At 52.7% G+C, this 6,000-nt stretch overlaps 1 long non-coding RNA gene across 1 annotated transcript in view; it reads left to right on the top strand.

Moving 5' to 3' along the window:
• The first annotated feature begins 2,446 nt into the window (after positions 1-2,446).
• Positions 2,447-6,000, top strand: part of LOC141581095 (uncharacterized) — a 32,483-nt gene continuing 28,929 nt past the window's right edge. Inside the window, exon 1 of the long non-coding RNA XR_012513611.1 lies at positions 2,447-2,766. This is a non-coding gene — a long non-coding RNA (uncharacterized LOC141581095). The remainder of the gene's footprint in view (positions 2,767-6,000) is intronic.

The raw sequence follows: 6,000 nt of genomic DNA, 5'->3' as shown, positions 1-6,000 counted from the left end.
CTCTGCCTGCTGTTCTTCCTCGTCTCATTGTGGGCTTTAAGGGGAGTGGGCGAGCCAGGGTGGGAAAGGGAGGCTTTCTCAGTGACCAAGTCCTCGCACTTTCAGGCTAGGTGTGATCTTTGTGAGGCAAAACTAGAATTTGGACCATTGCTCTTTAAAATAGAGGATTGTTTCCATCCGTCATCCGATCAGGGAATTACGGGCAGGGCTGATCGGTCTGATGCCAACCTCTGCTCTTGATGTTCAAGCTGCTTTCAGGACGGAGCCCTGCTGTTTCTGCCGTGGATTCTCCACTTGTTGGAAGTTCACTCGTACCCCATCTGCTGCATGGTGGGGGGACGTTCCCTAGACATACCGTCCAGTGCCTCGATAGGAAGTGCAAGGCCACCTCACTGCCCAGGTACCAGGCCCTCTAGGCCAGTGTTTCGTGAATTTGGTAGGGTTCGTGACGCCGGTTTTGAAATGGCTCCCGTTGGGTTCTGCTGGCACGCTCAGCGTTGTTGCATTTCTCTTTCGGGCCTTCTTTCTTGCTTCAGAACAAAAGGTTTTTTTTTTGTTGTTGTTCTGTTTTGTTTTGTTTTTAGATGGAGTCTGGATTTCTTGCTCAGGCTGCAGTGTGGTGACACAATCTTGGCTCACTGCAACCTCTGCCTCCCTGGTTCAAGTGATTCTCCTGCCTCAGCCTCCCAAGTAGCTGGGATTATAGGTGCCTGCCACCACGCCTGGATTTTATTTATTTATTTGTTTATTTATTTTTACTGTTTTTAGTACAGATGGGGTTTCACCACGTTGGCCAGGCTGGTCTCGAACTCCTGACCTCAAATGATCCACCTTCCCTCACCTCCCAAAGTGTGGGGACTACAGGTGTGAGCCACCAGGCCTGGCCTTTTCCCTTTCTTTTTTGCTTTTTTGAGACGGAGTCTTGTTCTGTCGCCCAAGCTGGAGTACAGTGATCTGATCTTGGCTCACTGAAACCTCTGCCTCCTGGGTTCAAGCAATTCTCTGCCTCATTCTCCCGAGTAGCTGAGATTGCAGGCACCAGCCAGCACTCTTGGCTTTTTTTTTTTTTTTTGTAGAGATGGGATTTTGCCATGTTGGCTAGGCTGGTTTAGAACTCCTGATCTCAAGTGATCCACCTGCCTGAGCCTCCCACAGTGCTGGGATTACAGGTGCAAGCCACCACGCCTGGCTTTTCTTTTCTTTCTTTCTTTTTCTTTTCTTTTCTTTTTTTTTAAAATCTCTTCAGTAAATACATACTTCAAAGCTACTGTGCTCAGGGCACTGTGCCCAGTGCTGGGTACCTTGGTGAACAAGACAAGTCCCTGTCTTCATGGAGTTTTCATTCTAATGGAGAGTGGCAGACAGAGGCCAACTCACCCTGCAAATGACTTTTGCTTACATTGATGACTGCAGCCATGAAGGAATGGTCAGATTGCTAAGAAGGCGTACAGCAGGGAGGCTGACATAGCCTGTGGGAATGGGTAGAGGGCCCCTGAGATTGCTGCCTCACCTCTCTGGGCCTTATCTGTGAAATAGATGTGCTACCATTTGCTTCATAGGGCGACCATGAGTAATGGGTAAAATAATGCCTGAGAAAAAGCACTTTGACTCACATTGGCTGCCCTCATAATTCTTTCCTAATAAAATCTTTTGTTTGTTTGTTTGTTTGTTTGTTTTGAGACGGAGTTTCGCTCTTGTTACCCAGGCTGGAGTGCAATGGCACGATCTCGGCTCACCGCAACCTCCGCCTCCTGGGTTCAGGCAATTCTCCTGCCTCAGCCTCCTGAGTAGCTGGGATTACAGGCACGTGCCACCATGCCCAGCTAATTTTTTGTATTTTTAGTAGAGACGGGGTTTCATCATGTTGACCAGGATGGTCTCGATCTCTCGACCTCGTGATCCACCCGCCTCGGCCTCCCAAAGTGCTGGGATTACAGGCTTGAGCCACCGCGCCCGGCCCCTAATAAAATCTTTAGTGACCAGTCTCCCAGATCTACTTTTCCTCTTCTCTTTTGGATAACGTGATCTCATAATTCAACCTTGCTTGGACAAACAGAAAAACCCATTCTGAATTCCAAACTGGCTTTAGAAAACATTTTCTTGGAGGGTGGTGGGAAGTGGGGTGGGGTTTTGGGAAGGGACACTCTCCCGGGCCCTTGGTCGCTGTCTTGTTGCCAATCCCAGTTCCCCTGCAGATGGCTTGTGAAGGACGTGCGTGGGGGTACACGCTCTGGTCCTCATGCCCCGGGTGCCACCCACCTGAGACTGCCTGTCCTCTGGCCACAGCTTCCCAATACTCTGTCTATGGGGAAGGATTTTAAAGACTCAGGAAGTGAACTCATTTTAAAAAATGTCCTCCCCCTACTTTTTCAAAACAGTGCAGCCTTCCTGGAAGAAAGCAAACAAAACAAGTGTGACTGTTTAAAAAATGATTGGAAAACCCGTTCTGAAGCGTGTGAGTGTGCATGGGCTTCTGGGCGGATGTGTCACCCCTGGTTGGGCTGTTCCCTTTTTGGCTTACTCCCGGCGTCTGTGTGAAGAGGAGGCAGGGCTGCCCGCGCAGTCTTATCAGAGGAGGCATCTGGTGTCGGAGTGGGGCCTGGGGACCGGCTCCCCTCAAACAGCTGCGGGCCCCTCGCCCTCGCGGACCTCAAACACACAGACAGACACGGATGCGAGTCCACACGCGTGTGTGAGGCCAAGTCCAGCTGAAATTAGTACAATGACCTAATCGCCGCCAAAGCGCGGAAGACTTCTGCTCTGCATGTGGGTGACTATTTTGGGTTTCTAGGTGTTCACATGTGATTTGTGGCATTCGCAGTGTTGTTATTAATAAACCGTTGGCTGTGTGGAGGCTGAGGATGAAGCCTTTTCATTTCAGCCATCTGGTCAGAATGCTTCTCCTTTGATGAGGGAAAAACCTTTGCTGTGTTTCAACTGGAACGCTGCCTCCCAATTAAGGGGACGGCACATCGCTGAGTTGTCCTGTCTTTGCAGGAAGAGCCAGCCCAGGCTCTAAATGCCAGCTCTGTCCGGGAGGGAGAATGCCTTTCCTATTGATTGTGGTTTGGTATGCAGTTCAGGCTCTGGCTTGAAGGGACGCTGGGTCAGGAAAGCCAGCCTGCGCTGTTTCCCGGGTGGGCTGGCTTGGCGCTCAGGTTTTCCATTGTCAGCGGTGACAGCGTTGCTCCAGACGCCCTCAGGAGACATTCCTCGGCTTTCATAACAACGAAGGACTTTTTTCTTCTGACTCATCTTTAGAAGATTTCCCCCCCTTTCATTTGAAAGTAAATATAATTAGTAACAGGCAGACATACTGTATATAGCCAGCCCTGCCTATGCGAGAGAGTTATAATTAAACATGCATGCTGTCTGCTGCTCACTGTCTGCTAAAGGCCTGGCTGAAGTCACCTGTAGGGAGAGGGGTTTATCTTGAAGCAGCAGCCTGGGGTGGATGCTGCAGAGAGAGAGGAGAGACCGGTCCTGCCTTTGAGTCCAACGTCCAGTCCGAAGCTAAGATTGAGCTATTGACCAAAGGGCAGCTGTGCCCGTCGGCCCTCGGCCTGCCTTTGCCTTGGTCCTTCTCCATTCTCAACCTTGGGCAGCCCTGGGCGACCCTGCGGGGTCAGGGCGGGAGTTGTCCCCTCTTGGGGACAGAGTGATGGTGGCCAACTATGGTTGTCATAGTAACGAGGTGGCTGCTGCCACTGCTGTTGGCTCAGGGAACACCTGCCTGCCTGCAGGTTATGATCTGCCCTCTCTGGGCTGAGGCGCCAAGACCACTTGCCTTTGTTCCCAGCTCCCTGCCTGGGATGCTGGCAGCCAGACCTCAGCCCCGCCCTGCATGGCAGGAGCTCAGGTAGGTTATCCCCAGGTGACCCTCGGCGAAGGGCAGGCTGGGCGTTTGCAGGCCACCCAGGCCCATAGAGAGCTCAGATTCTGCCGAAACCAGTGGCTCAGGCAGCCCCAGGAACATGCATACCATGTGGGCAGATTGTGAGATCACCACGCGGCCAAGATTGTGAGATCACTGCACAGCCATCGGGCTTGGTGACACAGGCTCGGAGACACGGGAGAAGCCACTGTGCCTCCCGCCCCTCCGGTGGGTGTGGCAGTCCCTGGATGACTAGTTGGTGCGGGCCTTCCTTGGCCTGGATGGAAGGCAGCAGGCGTCATCTGAGCCACAGGCACCTTTCCCCAAGTTGCTCAAAGTGTTTTCCGAGCAAACAGTTGTTTCATAACACCCGTGAGAAGTAGGTGGGGTGACAAAGCATTCTTTGTCCCTGTCTTGCAGATGGGGAAATTGAAAAGCCTGCCGGTCCTGGTGTGAGGCCAAGAGAGGGAGAAGGTGCTCTCCTGCCTGGGGCTCTTGGCATGGAGCGCCGGGGCCAACTTGTGCCCTGTCACCAACTCCTGTGGAAAGTGGGGCAGTCCCAGCAGAGAAGGAGGCCAGAAGTAGGAGAGGCCCAGGGCTTCTCCCTGAGCACTGGAGGCCACAGATGCCATGGCAGGAGCTTGTCCCTGGGTCCCGCTGTCCGAGGTGTTGAAACTGGCCATTGGCAACTCGGGAGGTGTCAGCGCTCTCTCCTGCTCAGCTTGCTTGAAGTTGCTGGACTCTTGGAGGGGGCCACAGATGCCTTTTGAGCACCCCGTTCTGGCCCGGGAATTGTTCCGTTCCAGTGGTACCTGTGGGGGATGTGGTCCTGCCTTTATGGTGCTCGTGGGAGACAGTCACACATAAGGAGCAATCATTTCAGAGAGTGACATGATGTAAGAACAATAAAAATGCATAATGGGATAGAGATTGGCCGGAGGGGAGGGTAAGAGGAGGAACAACTTCTTAATTTCATTTCATTTTATTTTATTTTTGAGACGGAGTCTTGCTCTGTCGCCCAGGCTGGAGTGCAGTGGCACCATCTTGGCTCACTGCAACCTGTGCCTCCTGGGTTCAGCAATTCTCCTGCCTCAGCCTCCTGAGTAGCTGGGATTACAGGCACCCACCACCACGCCCGGCTAATTTTTGTATTTTTAGTAGTGACAGGGTTTCACCTGTTGGTCAGGCTGATCTCAAACTCCTGACTTCAGGTGATCCACCCACCTCAGCCTCTCAAAGTGCTGGGATTATAGGCGTGAGCCACTGTACCCGGTGCGTGGCTGATTTTTAAAAATGTTTTTGTAGAAATGGGGTTTTGCCATGTTGCCCAAGCTGGTCTTGAACTCCTGGGCTCAAAGGATCCTCTCACCTGAGCTTCCCCAAAGTCCTGGGATTACGGACATGAACCACTGTGCCTGGCTGAGCCACGGTTTTACATAGGGGATCAGAGAAGGCATCTGCACAAGCCACTCCCCAAAGGGCAGACGGAGCCAGATCAGAGGACCGGCATTCAGCGGGAGGAAAATACTGGGACAAAAGCCCAGAGAGGGGAGTGAGGGTGGCCTGTCCAAAGCTCGGATGCTGGCAAGGAGGGTGTGAGGGCCGTGAGCAGGGCTGTGGTCCTGTAGGGAGGACCTTGTTGGTTGTGGGGCCGTGTGTAATTCTGGATGTTAAGGGAGGTGATACATAATTCCGGATTTCTTTGGAAGGTGGTGCCGGCATTCTTTCCTTATTGATTGGATGTGGGGCATGAAGAGGGATGAGTTAAGGACAGTCTCTAGGTGTTTGCTGGAGGTGGAAGACGGAGCTGTTGATTGCGATGGGGAAGGCTGGGGAAGACCATGTGTAGAGGGAAGTGAAGAGGTGGCCTTAGGCGTGGCAGGCTGGGGGGCCTGCGTCTCAGTGGCTGTGAGTGGAGCCTGGGCACCTGCATTTCTTTTTCTTTTTTTTTTTTTTGAGACGGAGTTTCGCTCTTGTTACCCAGGCTGGAGTGCGATGGCGCGATCTCGGCTCACCGCAACCTCCGTCTCCTGGGCTCAGGCAATTCTCCTGCCTCAGCCTCCTGAGTAGCTGGGATTACAGGCACGCACCACCATGCCCAGCTAGTTTTCTGTATTTTTAGTAGA

The sequence above is a fragment of the Saimiri boliviensis genome, chromosome 14 (genome assembly GCF_048565385.1).
Source record: "Saimiri boliviensis isolate mSaiBol1 chromosome 14, mSaiBol1.pri, whole genome shotgun sequence".
Taxonomy (NCBI): domain Eukaryota; kingdom Metazoa; phylum Chordata; class Mammalia; order Primates; family Cebidae; genus Saimiri; species Saimiri boliviensis.
Note: the sequence above shows the minus strand (reverse complement) of the source record. Positions and strands in the feature narration are given on the sequence as shown.